We start from the raw sequence: 16838 nt of genomic DNA, 5'->3' as shown, positions 1-16838 counted from the left end.
TAGGGTTAGGGTTAGGGTTAGGGTTAGGGTTAGGGTTAGGGTTAGGGTTAGGGTTAGGGTTAGGGTTAGGGTTAGGGTTAGGGTTAGGGTTAGGGTTAGGGTTAGGGTTAGGGTTAGGGTTAGGGTTAGGGTTAGGGTTAGGGTTAGGGTTAGGGTTAGGGTTAGGGTTAGGGTTAGGGTTAGGGTTAGGGTTAGGGTTAGGGTTAGGGTTAGGGTTAGGGTTAGGGTTAGGGTTAGGGTTAGGGTTAGGGTTAGGGTTAGGGTTAGGGTTAGGGTTAGGGTTAGGGTTAGGGTTAGGGTTAGGGTTAGGGTTAGGGTTAGGGTTAGGGTTAGGGTTAGGGTTAGGGTTAGGGTTAGGGTTAGGGTTAGGGTTAGGGTTAGGGTTAGGGTTAGGGTTAGGGTTAGGGTTAGGGTTAGGGTTAGGGTTAGGGTTAGGGTTAGGGTTAGGGTTAGGGTTAGGGTTAGGGTTAGGGTTAGGGTTAGGGTTAGGGTTAGGGTTAGGGTTAGGGTTAGGGTTAGGGTTAGGGTTAGGGTTAGGGTTAGGGTTAGGGTTAGGGTTAGGGTTAGGGTTAGGGTTAGGGTTAGGGTTAGGGTTAGGGTTAGGGTTAGGGTTAGGGTTAGGGTTAGGGTTAGGGTTAGGGTTAGGGTTAGGGTTAGGGTTAGGGTTAGGGTTAGGGTTAGGGTTAGGGTTAGGGTTAGGGTTAGGGTTAGGGTTAGGGTTAGGGTTAGGGTTAGGGTTAGGGTTAGGGTTAGGGTTAGGGTTAGGGTTAGGGTTAGGGTTAGGGTTAGGGTTAGGGTTAGGGTTAGGGTTAGGGTTAGGGTTAGGGTTAGGGTTAGGGTTAGGGTTAGGGTTAGGGTTAGGGTTAGGGTTAGGGTTAGGGTTAGGGTTAGGGTTAGGGTTAGGGTTAGGGTTAGGGTTAGGGTTAGGGTTAGGGTTAGGGTTAGGGTTAGGGTTAGGGTTAGGGTTAGGGTTAGGGTTAGGGTTAGGGTTAGGGTTAGGGTTAGGGTTAGGGTTAGGGTTAGGGTTAGGGTTAGGGTTAGGGTTAGGGTTAGGGTTAGGGTTAGGGTTAGGGTTAGGGTTAGGGTTAGGGTTAGGGTTAGGGTTAGGGTTAGGGTTAGGGTTAGGGTTAGGGTTAGGGTTAGGGTTAGGGTTAGGGTTAGGGTTAGGGTTAGGGTTAGGGTTAGGGTTAGGGTTAGGGTTAGGGTTAGGGTTAGGGTTAGGGTTAGGGTTAGGGTTAGGGTTAGGGTTAGGGTTAGGGTTAGGGTTAGGGTTAGGGTTAGGGTTAGGGTTAGGGTTAGGGTTAGGGTTAGGGTTAGGGTTAGGGTTAGGGTTAGGGTTAGGGTTAGGGTTAGGGTTAGGGTTAGGGTTAGGGTTAGGGTTAGGGTTAGGGTTAGGGTTAGGGTTAGGGTTAGGGTTAGGGTTAGGGTTAGGGTTAGGGTTAGGGTTAGGGTTAGGGTTAGGGTTAGGGTTAGGGTTAGGGTTAGGGTTAGGGTTAGGGTTAGGGTTAGGGTTAGGGTTAGGGTTAGGGTTAGGGTTAGGGTTAGGGTTAGGGTTAGGGTTAGGGTTAGGGTTAGGGTTAGGGTTAGGGTTAGGGTTAGGGTTAGGGTTAGGGTTAGGGTTAGGGTTAGGGTTAGGGTTAGGGTTAGGGTTAGGGTTAGGGTTAGGGTTAGGGTTAGGGTTAGGGTTAGGGTTAGGGTTAGGGTTAGGGTTAGGGTTAGGGTTAGGGTTAGGGTTAGGGTTAGGGTTAGGGTTAGGGTTAGGGTTAGGGTTAGGGTTAGGGTTAGGGTTAGGGTTAGGGTTAGGGTTAGGGTTAGGGTTAGGGTTAGGGTTAGGGTTAGGGTTAGGGTTAGGGTTAGGGTTAGGGTTAGGGTTAGGGTTAGGGTTAGGGTTAGGGTTAGGGTTAGGGTTAGGGTTAGGGTTAGGGTTAGGGTTAGGGTTAGGGTTAGGGTTAGGGTTAGGGTTAGGGTTAGGGTTAGGGTTAGGGTTAGGGTTAGGGTTAGGGTTAGGGTTAGGGTTAGGGTTAGGGTTAGGGTTAGGGTTAGGGTTAGGGTTAGGGTTAGGGTTAGGGTTAGGGTTAGGGTTAGGGTTAGGGTTAGGGTTAGGGTTAGGGTTAGGGTTAGGGTTAGGGTTAGGGTTAGGGTTAGGGTTAGGGTTAGGGTTAGGGTTAGGGTTAGGGTTAGGGTTAGGGTTAGGGTTAGGGTTAGGGTTAGGGTTAGGGTTAGGGTTAGGGTTAGGGTTAGGGTTAGGGTTAGGGTTAGGGTTAGGGTTAGGGTTAGGGTTAGGGTTAGGGTTAGGGTTAGGGTTAGGGTTAGGGTTAGGGTTAGGGTTAGGGTTAGGGTTAGGGTTAGGGTTAGGGTTAGGGTTAGGGTTAGGGTTAGGGTTAGGGTTAGGGTTAGGGTTAGGGTTAGGGTTAGGGTTAGGGTTAGGGTTAGGGTTAGGGTTAGGGTTAGGGTTAGGGTTAGGGTTAGGGTTAGGGTTAGGGTTAGGGTTAGGGTTAGGGTTAGGGTTAGGGTTAGGGTTAGGGTTAGGGTTAGGGTTAGGGTTAGGGTTAGGGTTAGGGTTAGGGTTAGGGTTAGGGTTAGGGTTAGGGTTAGGGTTAGGGTTAGGGTTAGGGTTAGGGTTAGGGTTAGGGTTAGGGTTAGGGTTAGGGTTAGGGTTAGGGTTAGGGTTAGGGTTAGGGTTAGGGTTAGGGTTAGGGTTAGGGTTAGGGTTAGGGTTAGGGTTAGGGTTAGGGTTAGGGTTAGGGTTAGGGTTAGGGTTAGGGTTAGGGTTAGGGTTAGGGTTAGGGTTAGGGTTAGGGTTAGGGTTAGGGTTAGGGTTAGGGTTAGGGTTAGGGTTAGGGTTAGGGTTAGGGTTAGGGTTAGGGTTAGGGTTAGGGTTAGGGTTAGGGTTAGGGTTAGGGTTAGGGTTAGGGTTAGGGTTAGGGTTAGGGTTAGGGTTAGGGTTAGGGTTAGGGTTAGGGTTAGGGTTAGGGTTAGGGTTAGGGTTAGGGTTAGGGTTAGGGTTAGGGTTAGGGTTAGGGTTAGGGTTAGGGTTAGGGTTAGGGTTAGGGTTAGGGTTAGGGTTAGGGTTAGGGTTAGGGTTAGGGTTAGGGTTAGGGTTAGGGTTAGGGTTAGGGTTAGGGTTAGGGTTAGGGTTAGGGTTAGGGTTAGGGTTAGGGTTAGGGTTAGGGTTAGGGTTAGGGTTAGGGTTAGGGTTAGGGTTAGGGTTAGGGTTAGGGTTAGGGTTAGGGTTAGGGTTAGGGTTAGGGTTAGGGTTAGGGTTAGGGTTAGGGTTAGGGTTAGGGTTAGGGTTAGGGTTAGGGTTAGGGTTAGGGTTAGGGTTAGGGTTAGGGTTAGGGTTAGGGTTAGGGTTAGGGTTAGGGTTAGGGTTAGGGTTAGGGTTAGGGTTAGGGTTAGGGTTAGGGTTAGGGTTAGGGTTAGGGTTAGGGTTAGGGTTAGGGTTAGGGTTAGGGTTAGGGTTAGGGTTAGGGTTAGGGTTAGGGTTAGGGTTAGGGTTAGGGTTAGGGTTAGGGTTAGGGTTAGGGTTAGGGTTAGGGTTAGGGTTAGGGTTAGGGTTAGGGTTAGGGTTAGGGTTAGGGTTAGGGTTAGGGTTAGGGTTAGGGTTAGGGTTAGGGTTAGGGTTAGGGTTAGGGTTAGGGTTAGGGTTAGGGTTAGGGTTAGGGTTAGGGTTAGGGTTAGGGTTAGGGTTAGGGTTAGGGTTAGGGTTAGGGTTAGGGTTAGGGTTAGGGTTAGGGTTAGGGTTAGGGTTAGGGTTAGGGTTAGGGTTAGGGTTAGGGTTAGGGTTAGGGTTAGGGTTAGGGTTAGGGTTAGGGTTAGGGTTAGGGTTAGGGTTAGGGTTAGGGTTAGGGTTAGGGTTAGGGTTAGGGTTAGGGTTAGGGTTAGGGTTAGGGTTAGGGTTAGGGTTAGGGTTAGGGTTAGGGTTAGGGTTAGGGTTAGGGTTAGGGTTAGGGTTAGGGTTAGGGTTAGGGTTAGGGTTAGGGTTAGGGTTAGGGTTAGGGTTAGGGTTAGGGTTAGGGTTAGGGTTAGGGTTAGGGTTAGGGTTAGGGTTAGGGTTAGGGTTAGGGTTAGGGTTAGGGTTAGGGTTAGGGTTAGGGTTAGGGTTAGGGTTAGGGTTAGGGTTAGGGTTAGGGTTAGGGTTAGGGTTAGGGTTAGGGTTAGGGTTAGGGTTAGGGTTAGGGTTAGGGTTAGGGTTAGGGTTAGGGTTAGGGTTAGGGTTAGGGTTAGGGTTAGGGTTAGGGTTAGGGTTAGGGTTAGGGTTAGGGTTAGGGTTAGGGTTAGGGTTAGGGTTAGGGTTAGGGTTAGGGTTAGGGTTAGGGTTAGGGTTAGGGTTAGGGTTAGGGTTAGGGTTAGGGTTAGGGTTAGGGTTAGGGTTAGGGTTAGGGTTAGGGTTAGGGTTAGGGTTAGGGTTAGGGTTAGGGTTAGGGTTAGGGTTAGGGTTAGGGTTAGGGTTAGGGTTAGGGTTAGGGTTAGGGTTAGGGTTAGGGTTAGGGTTAGGGTTAGGGTTAGGGTTAGGGTTAGGGTTAGGGTTAGGGTTAGGGTTAGGGTTAGGGTTAGGGTTAGGGTTAGGGTTAGGGTTAGGGTTAGGGTTAGGGTTAGGGTTAGGGTTAGGGTTAGGGTTAGGGTTAGGGTTAGGGTTAGGGTTAGGGTTAGGGTTAGGGTTAGGGTTAGGGTTAGGGTTAGGGTTAGGGTTAGGGTTAGGGTTAGGGTTAGGGTTAGGGTTAGGGTTAGGGTTAGGGTTAGGGTTAGGGTTAGGGTTAGGGTTAGGGTTAGGGTTAGGGTTAGGGTTAGGGTTAGGGTTAGGGTTAGGGTTAGGGTTAGGGTTAGGGTTAGGGTTAGGGTTAGGGTTAGGGTTAGGGTTAGGGTTAGGGTTAGGGTTAGGGTTAGGGTTAGGGTTAGGGTTAGGGTTAGGGTTAGGGTTAGGGTTAGGGTTAGGGTTAGGGTTAGGGTTAGGGTTAGGGTTAGGGTTAGGGTTAGGGTTAGGGTTAGGGTTAGGGTTAGGGTTAGGGTTAGGGTTAGGGTTAGGGTTAGGGTTAGGGTTAGGGTTAGGGTTAGGGTTAGGGTTAGGGTTAGGGTTAGGGTTAGGGTTAGGGTTAGGGTTAGGGTTAGGGTTAGGGTTAGGGTTAGGGTTAGGGTTAGGGTTAGGGTTAGGGTTAGGGTTAGGGTTAGGGTTAGGGTTAGGGTTAGGGTTAGGGTTAGGGTTAGGGTTAGGGTTAGGGTTAGGGTTAGGGTTAGGGTTAGGGTTAGGGTTAGGGTTAGGGTTAGGGTTAGGGTTAGGGTTAGGGTTAGGGTTAGGGTTAGGGTTAGGGTTAGGGTTAGGGTTAGGGTTAGGGTTAGGGTTAGGGTTAGGGTTAGGGTTAGGGTTAGGGTTAGGGTTAGGGTTAGGGTTAGGGTTAGGGTTAGGGTTAGGGTTAGGGTTAGGGTTAGGGTTAGGGTTAGGGTTAGGGTTAGGGTTAGGGTTAGGGTTAGGGTTAGGGTTAGGGTTAGGGTTAGGGTTAGGGTTAGGGTTAGGGTTAGGGTTAGGGTTAGGGTTAGGGTTAGGGTTAGGGTTAGGGTTAGGGTTAGGGTTAGGGTTAGGGTTAGGGTTAGGGTTAGGGTTAGGGTTAGGGTTAGGGTTAGGGTTAGGGTTAGGGTTAGGGTTAGGGTTAGGGTTAGGGTTAGGGTTAGGGCTTAGGGTTAGGGTTAGGGTTAGGGTTAGGGTTAGGGTTAGGGTTAGGGTTAGGGTTAGGGTTAGGGTTAGGGTTAGGGTTAGGGTTAGGGTTAGGGTTAGGGTTAGGGTTAGGGTTAGGGTTAGGGTTAGGGTTAGGGTTAGGGTTAGGGTTAGGGTTAGGGTTAGGGTTAGGGTTAGGGTTAGGGTTAGGGTTAGGGTTAGGGTTAGGGTTAGGGTTAGGGTTAGGGTTAGGGTTAGGGTTAGGGTTAGGGTTAGGGTTAGGGTTAGGGTTAGGGTTAGGGTTAGGGTTAGGGTTAGGGTTAGGGTTAGGGTTAGGGTTAGGGTTAGGGTTAGGGTTAGGGTTAGGGTTAGGGTTAGGGTTAGGGTTAGGGTTAGGGTTAGGGTTAGGGTTAGGGTTAGGGTTAGGGTTAGGGTTAGGGTTAGGGTTAGGGTTAGGGTTAGGGTTAGGGTTAGGGTTAGGGTTAGGGTTAGGGTTAGGGTTAGGGTTAGGGTTAGGGTTAGGGTTAGGGTTAGGGTTAGGGTTAGGGTTAGGGTTAGGGTTAGGGTTAGGGTTAGGGTTAGGGTTAGGGTTAGGGTTAGGGTTAGGGTTAGGGTTAGGGTTAGGGTTAGGGTTAGGGTTAGGGTTAGGGTTAGGGTTAGGGTTAGGGTTAGGGTTAGGGTTAGGGTTAGGGTTAGGGTTAGGGTTAGGGTTAGGGTTAGGGTTAGGGTTAGGGTTAGGGTTAGGGTTAGGGTTAGGGTTAGGGTTAGGGTTAGGGTTAGGGTTAGGGTTAGGGTTAGGGTTAGGGTTAGGGTTAGGGTTAGGGTTAGGGTTAGGGTTAGGGTTAGGGTTAGGGTTAGGGTTAGGGTTAGGGTTAGGGTTAGGGTTAGGGTTAGGGTTAGGGTTAGGGTTAGGGTTAGGGTTAGGGTTAGGGTTAGGGTTAGGGTTAGGGTTAGGGTTAGGGTTAGGGTTAGGGTTAGGGTTAGGGTTAGGGTTAGGGTTAGGGTTAGGGTTAGGGTTAGGGTTAGGGTTAGGGTTAGGGTTAGGGTTAGGGTTAGGGTTAGGGTTAGGGTTAGGGTTAGGGTTAGGGTTAGGGTTAGGGTTAGGGTTAGGGTTAGGGTTAGGGTTAGGGTTAGGGTTAGGGTTAGGGTTAGGGTTAGGGTTAGGGTTAGGGTTAGGGTTAGGGTTAGGGTTAGGGTTAGGGTTAGGGTTAGGGTTAGGGTTAGGGTTAGGGTTAGGGTTAGGGTTAGGGTTAGGGTTAGGGTTAGGGTTAGGGTTAGGGTTAGGGTTAGGGTTAGGGTTAGGGTTAGGGTTAGGGTTAGGGTTAGGGTTAGGGTTAGGGTTAGGGTTAGGGTTAGGGTTAGGGTTAGGGTTAGGGTTAGGGTTAGGGTTAGGGTTAGGGTTAGGGTTAGGGTTAGGGTTAGGGTTAGGGTTAGGGTTAGGGTTAGGGTTAGGGTTAGGGTTAGGGTTAGGGTTAGGGTTAGGGTTAGGGTTAGGGTTAGGGTTAGGGTTAGGGTTAGGGTTAGGGTTAGGGTTAGGGTTAGGGTTAGGGTTAGGGTTAGGGTTAGGGTTAGGGTTAGGGTTAGGGTTAGGGTTAGGGTTAGGGTTAGGGTTAGGGTTAGGGTTAGGGTTAGGGTTAGGGTTAGGGTTAGGGTTAGGGTTAGGGTTAGGGTTAGGGTTAGGGTTAGGGTTAGGGTTAGGGTTAGGGTTAGGGTTAGGGTTAGGGTTAGGGTTAGGGTTAGGGTTAGGGTTAGGGTTAGGGTTAGGGTTAGGGTTAGGGTTAGGGTTAGGGTTAGGGTTAGGGTTAGGGTTAGGGTTAGGGTTAGGGTTAGGGTTAGGGTTAGGGTTAGGGTTAGGGTTAGGGTTAGGGTTAGGGTTAGGGTTAGGGTTAGGGTTAGGGTTAGGGTTAGGGTTAGGGTTAGGGTTAGGGTTAGGGTTAGGGTTAGGGTTAGGGTTAGGGTTAGGGTTAGGGTTAGGGTTAGGGTTAGGGTTAGGGTTAGGGTTAGGGTTAGGGTTAGGGTTAGGGTTAGGGTTAGGGTTAGGGTTAGGGTTAGGGTTAGGGTTAGGGTTAGGGTTAGGGTTAGGGTTAGGGTTAGGGTTAGGGTTAGGGTTAGGGTTAGGGTTAGGGTTAGGGTTAGGGTTAGGGTTAGGGTTAGGGTTAGGGTTAGGGTTAGGGTTAGGGTTAGGGTTAGGGTTAGGGTTAGGGTTAGGGTTAGGGTTAGGGTTAGGGTTAGGGTTAGGGTTAGGGTTAGGGTTAGGGTTAGGGTTAGGGTTAGGGTTAGGGTTAGGGTTAGGGTTAGGGTTAGGGTTAGGGTTAGGGTTAGGGTTAGGGTTAGGGTTAGGGTTAGGGTTAGGGTTAGGGTTAGGGTTAGGGTTAGGGTTAGGGTTAGGGTTAGGGTTAGGGTTAGGGTTAGGGTTAGGGTTAGGGTTAGGGTTAGGGTTAGGGTTAGGGTTAGGGTTAGGGTTAGGGTTAGGGTTAGGGTTAGGGTTAGGGTTAGGGTTAGGGTTAGGGTTAGGGTTAGGGTTAGGGTTAGGGTTAGGGTTAGGGTTAGGGTTAGGGTTAGGGTTAGGGTTAGGGTTAGGGTTAGGGTTAGGGTTAGGGTTAGGGTTAGGGTTAGGGTTAGGGTTAGGGTTAGGGTTAGGGTTAGGGTTAGGGTTAGGGTTAGGGTTAGGGTTAGGGTTAGGGTTAGGGTTAGGGTTAGGGTTAGGGTTAGGGTTAGGGTTAGGGTTAGGGTTAGGGTTAGGGTTAGGGTTAGGGTTAGGGTTAGGGTTAGGGTTAGGGTTAGGGTTAGGGTTAGGGTTAGGGTTAGGGTTAGGGTTAGGGTTAGGGTTAGGGTTAGGGTTAGGGTTAGGGTTAGGGTTAGGGTTAGGGTTAGGGTTAGGGTTAGGGTTAGGGTTAGGGTTAGGGTTAGGGTTAGGGTTAGGGTTAGGGTTAGGGTTAGGGTTAGGGTTAGGGTTAGGGTTAGGGTTAGGGTTAGGGTTAGGGTTAGGGTTAGGGTTAGGGTTAGGGTTAGGGTTAGGGTTAGGGTTAGGGTTAGGGTTAGGGTTAGGGTTAGGGTTAGGGTTAGGGTTAGGGTTAGGGTTAGGGTTAGGGTTAGGGTTAGGGTTAGGGTTAGGGTTAGGGTTAGGGTTAGGGTTAGGGTTAGGGTTAGGGTTAGGGTTAGGGTTAGGGTTAGGGTTAGGGTTAGGGTTAGGGTTAGGGTTAGGGTTAGGGTTAGGGTTAGGGTTAGGGTTAGGGTTAGGGTTAGGGTTAGGGTTAGGGTTAGGGTTAGGGTTAGGGTTAGGGTTAGGGTTAGGGTTAGGGTTAGGGTTAGGGTTAGGGTTAGGGTTAGGGTTAGGGTTAGGGTTAGGGTTAGGGTTAGGGTTAGGGTTAGGGTTAGGGTTAGGGTTAGGGTTAGGGTTAGGGTTAGGGTTAGGGTTAGGGTTAGGGTTAGGGTTAGGGTTAGGGTTAGGGTTAGGGTTAGGGTTAGGGTTAGGGTTAGGGTTAGGGTTAGGGTTAGGGTTAGGGTTAGGGTTAGGGTTAGGGTTAGGGTTAGGGTTAGGGTTAGGGTTAGGGTTAGGGTTAGGGTTAGGGTTAGGGTTAGGGTTAGGGTTAGGGTTAGGGTTAGGGTTAGGGTTAGGGTTAGGGTTAGGGTTAGGGTTAGGGTTAGGGTTAGGGTTAGGGTTAGGGTTAGGGTTAGGGTTAGGGTTAGGGTTAGGGTTAGGGTTAGGGTTAGGGTTAGGGTTAGGGTTAGGGTTAGGGTTAGGGTTAGGGTTAGGGTTAGGGTTAGGGTTAGGGTTAGGGTTAGGGTTAGGGTTAGGGTTAGGGTTAGGGTTAGGGTTAGGGTTAGGGTTAGGGTTAGGGTTAGGGTTAGGGTTAGGGTTAGGGTTAGGGTTAGGGTTAGGGTTAGGGTTAGGGTTAGGGTTAGGGTTAGGGTTAGGGTTAGGGTTAGGGTTAGGGTTAGGGTTAGGGTTAGGGTTAGGGTTAGGGTTAGGGTTAGGGTTAGGGTTAGGGTTAGGGTTAGGGTTAGGGTTAGGGTTAGGGTTAGGGTTAGGGTTAGGGTTAGGGTTAGGGTTAGGGTTAGGGTTAGGGTTAGGGTTAGGGTTAGGGTTAGGGTTAGGGTTAGGGTTAGGGTTAGGGTTAGGGTTAGGGTTAGGGTTAGGGTTAGGGTTAGGGTTAGGGTTAGGGTTAGGGTTAGGGTTAGGGTTAGGGTTAGGGTTAGGGTTAGGGTTAGGGTTAGGGTTAGGGTTAGGGTTAGGGTTAGGGTTAGGGTTAGGGTTAGGGTTAGGGTTAGGGTTAGGGTTAGGGTTAGGGTTAGGGTTAGGGTTAGGGTTAGGGTTAGGGTTAGGGTTAGGGTTAGGGTTAGGGTTAGGGTTAGGGTTAGGGTTAGGGTTAGGGTTAGGGTTAGGGTTAGGGTTAGGGTTAGGGTTAGGGTTAGGGTTAGGGTTAGGGTTAGGGTTAGGGTTAGGGTTAGGGTTAGGGTTAGGGTTAGGGTTAGGGTTAGGGTTAGGGTTAGGGTTAGGGTTAGGGTTAGGGTTAGGGTTAGGGTTAGGGTTAGGGTTAGGGTTAGGGTTAGGGTTAGGGTTAGGGTTAGGGTTAGGGTTAGGGTTAGGGTTAGGGTTAGGGTTAGGGTTAGGGTTAGGGTTAGGGTTAGGGTTAGGGTTAGGGTTAGGGTTAGGGTTAGGGTTAGGGTTAGGGTTAGGGTTAGGGTTAGGGTTAGGGTTAGGGTTAGGGTTAGGGTTAGGGTTAGGGTTAGGGTTAGGGTTAGGGTTAGGGTTAGGGTTAGGGTTAGGGTTAGGGTTAGGGTTAGGGTTAGGGTTAGGGTTAGGGTTAGGGTTAGGGTTAGGGTTAGGGTTAGGGTTAGGGTTAGGGTTAGGGTTAGGGTTAGGGTTAGGGTTAGGGTTAGGGTTAGGGTTAGGGTTAGGGTTAGGGTTAGGGTTAGGGTTAGGGTTAGGGTTAGGGTTAGGGTTAGGGTTAGGGTTAGGGTTAGGGTTAGGGTTAGGGTTAGGGTTAGGGTTAGGGTTAGGGTTAGGGTTAGGGTTAGGGTTAGGGTTAGGGTTAGGGTTAGGGTTAGGGTTAGGGTTAGGGTTAGGGTTAGGGTTAGGGTTAGGGTTAGGGTTAGGGTTAGGGTTAGGGTTAGGGTTAGGGTTAGGGTTAGGGTTAGGGTTAGGGTTAGGGTTAGGGTTAGGGTTAGGGTTAGGGTTAGGGTTAGGGTTAGGGTTAGGGTTAGGGTTAGGGTTAGGGTTAGGGTTAGGGTTAGGGTTAGGGTTAGGGTTAGGGTTAGGGTTAGGGTTAGGGTTAGGGTTAGGGTTAGGGTTAGGGTTAGGGTTAGGGTTAGGGTTAGGGTTAGGGTTAGGGTTAGGGTTAGGGTTAGGGTTAGGGTTAGGGTTAGGGTTAGGGTTAGGGTTAGGGTTAGGGTTAGGGTTAGGGTTAGGGTTAGGGTTAGGGTTAGGGTTAGGGTTAGGGTTAGGGTTAGGGTTAGGGTTAGGGTTAGGGTTAGGGTTAGGGTTAGGGTTAGGGTTAGGGTTAGGGTTAGGGTTAGGGTTAGGGTTAGGGTTAGGGTTAGGGTTAGGGTTAGGGTTAGGGTTAGGGTTAGGGTTAGGGTTAGGGTTAGGGTTAGGGTTAGGGTTAGGGTTAGGGTTAGGGTTAGGGTTAGGGTTAGGGTTAGGGTTAGGGTTAGGGTTAGGGTTAGGGTTAGGGTTAGGGTTAGGGTTAGGGTTAGGGTTAGGGTTAGGGTTAGGGTTAGGGTTAGGGTTAGGGTTAGGGTTAGGGTTAGGGTTAGGGTTAGGGTTAGGGTTAGGGTTAGGGTTAGGGTTAGGGTTAGGGTTAGGGTTAGGGTTAGGGTTAGGGTTAGGGTTAGGGTTAGGGTTAGGGTTAGGGTTAGGGTTAGGGTTAGGGTTAGGGTTAGGGTTAGGGTTAGGGTTAGGGTTAGGGTTAGGGTTAGGGTTAGGGTTAGGGTTAGGGTTAGGGTTAGGGTTAGGGTTAGGGTTAGGGTTAGGGTTAGGGTTAGGGTTAGGGTTAGGGTTAGGGTTAGGGTTAGGGTTAGGGTTAGGGTTAGGGTTAGGGTTAGGGTTAGGGTTAGGGTTAGGGTTAGGGTTAGGGTTAGGGTTAGGGTTAGGGTTAGGGTTAGGGTTAGGGTTAGGGTTAGGGTTAGGGTTAGGGTTAGGGTTAGGGTTAGGGTTAGGGTTAGGGTTAGGGTTAGGGTTAGGGTTAGGGTTAGGGTTAGGGTTAGGGTTAGGGTTAGGGTTAGGGTTAGGGTTAGGGTTAGGGTTAGGGTTAGGGTTAGGGTTAGGGTTAGGGTTAGGGTTAGGGTTAGGGTTAGGGTTAGGGTTAGGGTTAGGGTTAGGGTTAGGGTTAGGGTTAGGGTTAGGGTTAGGGTTAGGGTTAGGGTTAGGGTTAGGGTTAGGGTTAGGGTTAGGGTTAGGGTTAGGGTTAGGGTTAGGGTTAGGGTTAGGGTTAGGGTTAGGGTTAGGGTTAGGGTTAGGGTTAGGGTTAGGGTTAGGGTTAGGGTTAGGGTTAGGGTTAGGGTTAGGGTTAGGGTTAGGGTTAGGGTTAGGGTTAGGGTTAGGGTTAGGGTTAGGGTTAGGGTTAGGGTTAGGGTTAGGGTTAGGGTTAGGGTTAGGGTTAGGGTTAGGGTTAGGGTTAGGGTTAGGGTTAGGGTTAGGGTTAGGGTTAGGGTTAGGGTTAGGGTTAGGGTTAGGGTTAGGGTTAGGGTTAGGGTTAGGGTTAGGGTTAGGGTTAGGGTTAGGGTTAGGGTTAGGGTTAGGGTTAGGGTTAGGGTTAGGGTTAGGGTTAGGGTTAGGGTTAGGGTTAGGGTTAGGGTTAGGGTTAGGGTTAGGGTTAGGGTTAGGGTTAGGGTTAGGGTTAGGGTTAGGGTTAGGGTTAGGGTTAGGGTTAGGGTTAGGGTTAGGGTTAGGGTTAGGGTTAGGGTTAGGGTTAGGGTTAGGGTTAGGGTTAGGGTTAGGGTTAGGGTTAGGGTTAGGGTTAGGGTTAGGGTTAGGGTTAGGGTTAGGGTTAGGGTTAGGGTTAGGGTTAGGGTTAGGGTTAGGGTTAGGGTTAGGGTTAGGGTTAGGGTTAGGGTTAGGGTTAGGGTTAGGGTTAGGGTTAGGGTTAGGGTTAGGGTTAGGGTTAGGGTTAGGGTTAGGGTTAGGGTTAGGGTTAGGGTTAGGGTTAGGGTTAGGGTTAGGGTTAGGGTTAGGGTTAGGGTTAGGGTTAGGGTTAGGGTTAGGGTTAGGGTTAGGGTTAGGGTTAGGGTTAGGGTTAGGGTTAGGGTTAGGGTTAGGGTTAGGGTTAGGGTTAGGGTTAGGGTTAGGGTTAGGGTTAGGGTTAGGGTTAGGGTTAGGGTTAGGGTTAGGGTTAGGGTTAGGGTTAGGGTTAGGGTTAGGGTTAGGGTTAGGGTTAGGGTTAGGGTTAGGGTTAGGGTTAGGGTTAGGGTTAGGGTTAGGGTTAGGGTTAGGGTTAGGGTTAGGGTTAGGGTTAGGGTTAGGGTTAGGGTTAGGGTTAGGGTTAGGGTTAGGGTTAGGGTTAGGGTTAGGGTTAGGGTTAGGGTTAGGGTTAGGGTTAGGGTTAGGGTTAGGGTTAGGGTTAGGGTTAGGGTTAGGGTTAGGGTTAGGGTTAGGGTTAGGGTTAGGGTTAGGGTTAGGGTTAGGGTTAGGGTTAGGGTTAGGGTTAGGGTTAGGGTTAGGGTTAGGGTTAGGGTTAGGGTTAGGGTTAGGGTTAGGGTTAGGGTTAGGGTTAGGGTTAGGGTTAGGGTTAGGGTTAGGGTTAGGGTTAGGGTTAGGGTTAGGGTTAGGGTTAGGGTTAGGGTTAGGGTTAGGGTTAGGGTTAGGGTTAGGGTTAGGGTTAGGGTTAGGGTTAGGGTTAGGGTTAGGGTTAGGGTTAGGGTTAGGGTTAGGGTTAGGGTTAGGGTTAGGGTTAGGGTTAGGGTTAGGGTTAGGGTTAGGGTTAGGGTTAGGGTTAGGGTTAGGGTTAGGGTTAGGGTTAGGGTTAGGGTTAGGGTTAGGGTTAGGGTTAGGGTTAGGGTTAGGGTTAGGGTTAGGGTTAGGGTTAGGGTTAGGGTTAGGGTTAGGGTTAGGGTTAGGGTTAGGGTTAGGGTTAGGGTTAGGGTTAGGGTTAGGGTTAGGGTTAGGGTTAGGGTTAGGGTTAGGGTTAGGGTTAGGGTTAGGGTTAGGGTTAGGGTTAGGGTTAGGGTTAGGGTTAGGGTTAGGGTTAGGGTTAGGGTTAGGGTTAGGGTTAGGGTTAGGGTTAGGGTTAGGGTTAGGGTTAGGGTTAGGGTTAGGGTTAGGGTTAGGGTTAGGGTTAGGGTTAGGGTTAGGGTTAGGGTTAGGGTTAGGGTTAGGGTTAGGGTTAGGGTTAGGGTTAGGGTTAGGGTTAGGGTTAGGGTTAGGGTTAGGGTTAGGGTTAGGGTTAGGGTTAGGGTTAGGGTTAGGGTTAGGGTTAGGGTTAGGGTTAGGGTTAGGGTTAGGGTTAGGGTTAGGGTTAGGGTTAGGGTTAGGGTTAGGGTTAGGGTTAGGGTTAGGGTTAGGGTTAGGGTTAGGGTTAGGGTTAGGGTTAGGGTTAGGGTTAGGGTTAGGGTTAGGGTTAGGGTTAGGGTTAGGGTTAGGGTTAGGGTTAGGGTTAGGGTTAGGGTTAGGGTTAGGGTTAGGGTTAGGGTTAGGGTTAGGGTTAGGGTTAGGGTTAGGGTTAGGGTTAGGGTTAGGGTTAGGGTTAGGGTTAGGGTTAGGGTTAGGGTTAGGGTTAGGGTTAGGGTTAGGGTTAGGGTTAGGGTTAGGGTTAGGGTTAGGGTTAGGGTTAGGGTTAGGGTTAGGGTTAGGGTTAGGGTTAGGGTTAGGGTTAGGGTTAGGGTTAGGGTTAGGGTTAGGGTTAGGGTTAGGGTTAGGGTTAGGGTTAGGGTTAGGGTTAGGGTTAGGGTTAGGGTTAGGGTTAGGGTTAGGGTTAGGGTTAGGGTTAGGGTTAGGGTTAGGGTTAGGGTTAGGGTTAGGGTTAGGGTTAGGGTTAGGGTTAGGGTTAGGGTTAGGGTTAGGGTTAGGGTTAGGGTTAGGGTTAGGGTTAGGGTTAGGGTTAGGGTTAGGGTTAGGGTTAGGGTTAGGGTTAGGGTTAGGGTTAGGGTTAGGGTTAGGGTTAGGGTTAGGGTTAGGGTTAGGGTTAGGGTTAGGGTTAGGGTTAGGGTTAGGGTTAGGGTTAGGGTTAGGGTTAGGGTTAGGGTTAGGGTTAGGGTTAGGGTTAGGGTTAGGGTTAGGGTTAGGGTTAGGGTTAGGGTTAGGGTTAGGGTTAGGGTTAGGGTTAGGGTTAGGGTTAGGGTTAGGGTTAGGGTTAGGGTTAGGGTTAGGGTTAGGGTTAGGGTTAGGGTTAGGGTTAGGGTTAGGGTTAGGGTTAGGGTTAGGGTTAGGGTTAGGGTTAGGGTTAGGGTTAGGGTTAGGGTTAGGGTTAGGGTTAGGGTTAGGGTTAGGGTTAGGGTTAGGGTTAGGGTTAGGGTTAGGGTTAGGGTTAGGGTTAGGGTTAGGGTTAGGGTTAGGGTTAGGGTTAGGGTTAGGGTTAGGGTTAGGGTTAGGGTTAGGGTTAGGGTTAGGGTTAGGGTTAGGGTTAGGGTTAGGGTTAGGGTTAGGGTTAGGGTTAGGGTTAGGGTTAGGGTTAGGGTTAGGGTTAGGGTTAGGGTTAGGGTTAGGGTTAGGGTTAGGGTTAGGGTTAGGGTTAGGGTTAGGGTTAGGGTTAGGGTTAGGGTTAGGGTTAGGGTTAGGGTTAGGGTTAGGGTTAGGGTTAGGGTTAGGGTTAGGGTTAGGGTTAGGGTTAGGGTTAGGGTTAGGGTTAGGGTTAGGGTTAGGGTTAGGGTTAGGGTTAGGGTTAGGGTTAGGGTTAGGGTTAGGGTTAGGGTTAGGGTTAGGGTTAGGGTTAGGGTTAGGGTTAGGGTTAGGGTTAGGGTTAGGGTTAGGGTTAGGGTTAGGGTTAGGGTTAGGGTTAGGGTTAGGGTTAGGGTTAGGGTTAGGGTTAGGGTTAGGGTTAGGGTTAGGGTTAGGGTTAGGGTTAGGGTTAGGGTTAGGGTTAGGGTTAGGGTTAGGGTTAGGGTTAGGGTTAGGGTTAGGGTTAGGGTTAGGGTTAGGGTTAGGGTTAGGGTTAGGGTTAGGGTTAGGGTTAGGGTTAGGGTTAGGGTTAGGGTTAGGGTTAGGGTTAGGGTTAGGGTTAGGGTTAGGGTTAGGGTTAGGGTTAGGGTTAGGGTTAGGGTTAGGGTTAGGGTTAGGGTTAGGGTTAGGGTTAGGGTTAGGGTTAGGGTTAGGGTTAGGGTTAGGGTTAGGGTTAGGGTTAGGGTTAGGGTTAGGGTTAGGGTTAGGGTTAGGGTTAGGGTTAGGGTTAGGGTTAGGGTTAGGGTTAGGGTTAGGGTTAGGGTTAGGGTTAGGGTTAGGGTTAGGGTTAGGGTTAGGGTTAGGGTTAGGGTTAGGGTTAGGGTTAGGGTTAGGGTTAGGGTTAGGGTTAGGGTTAGGGTTAGGGTTAGGGTTAGGGTTAGGGTTAGGGTTAGGGTTAGGGTTAGGGTTAGGGTTAGGGTTAGGGTTAGGGTTAGGGTTAGGGTTAGGGTTAGGGTTAGGGTTAGGGTTAGGGTTAGGGTTAGGGTTAGGGTTAGGGTTAGGGTTAGGGTTAGGGTTAGGGTTAGGGTTAGGGTTAGGGTTAGGGTTAGGGTTAGGGTTAGGGTTAGGGTTAGGGTTAGGGTTAGGGTTAGGGTTAGGGTTAGGGTTAGGGTTAGGGTTAGGGTTAGGGTTAGGGTTAGGGTTAGGGTTAGGGTTAGGGTTAGGGTTAGGGTTAGGGTTAGGGTTAGGGTTAGGGTTAGGGTTAGGGTTAGGGTTAGGGTTAGGGTTAGGGTTAGGGTTAGGGTTAGGGTTAGGGTTAGGGTTAGGGTTAGGGTTAGGGTTAGGGTTAGGGTTAGGGTTAGGGTTAGGGTTAGGGTTAGGGTTAGGGTTAGGGTTAGGGTTAGGGTTAGGGTTAGGGTTAGGGTTAGGGTTAGGGTTAGGGTTAGGGTTAGGGTTAGGGTTAGGGTTAGGGTTAGGGTTAGGGTTAGGGTTAGGGTTAGGGTTAGGGTTAGGGTTAGGGTTAGGGTTAGGGTTAGGGTTAGGGTTAGGGTTAGGGTTAGGGTTAGGGTTAGGGTTAGGGTTAGGGTTAGGGTTAGGGTTAGGGTTAGGGTTAGGGTTAGGGTTAGGGTTAGGGTTAGGGTTAGGGTTAGGGTT

Source organism: Hemitrygon akajei, chromosome 14 (assembly GCF_048418815.1).
Source record: "Hemitrygon akajei chromosome 14, sHemAka1.3, whole genome shotgun sequence".
Classification (NCBI taxonomy): Eukaryota; Metazoa; Chordata; class Chondrichthyes; order Myliobatiformes; family Dasyatidae; genus Hemitrygon; species Hemitrygon akajei.
The sequence above is the reverse complement of the archived record's forward strand: the minus strand, read 5'-3'. Positions refer to the sequence as shown.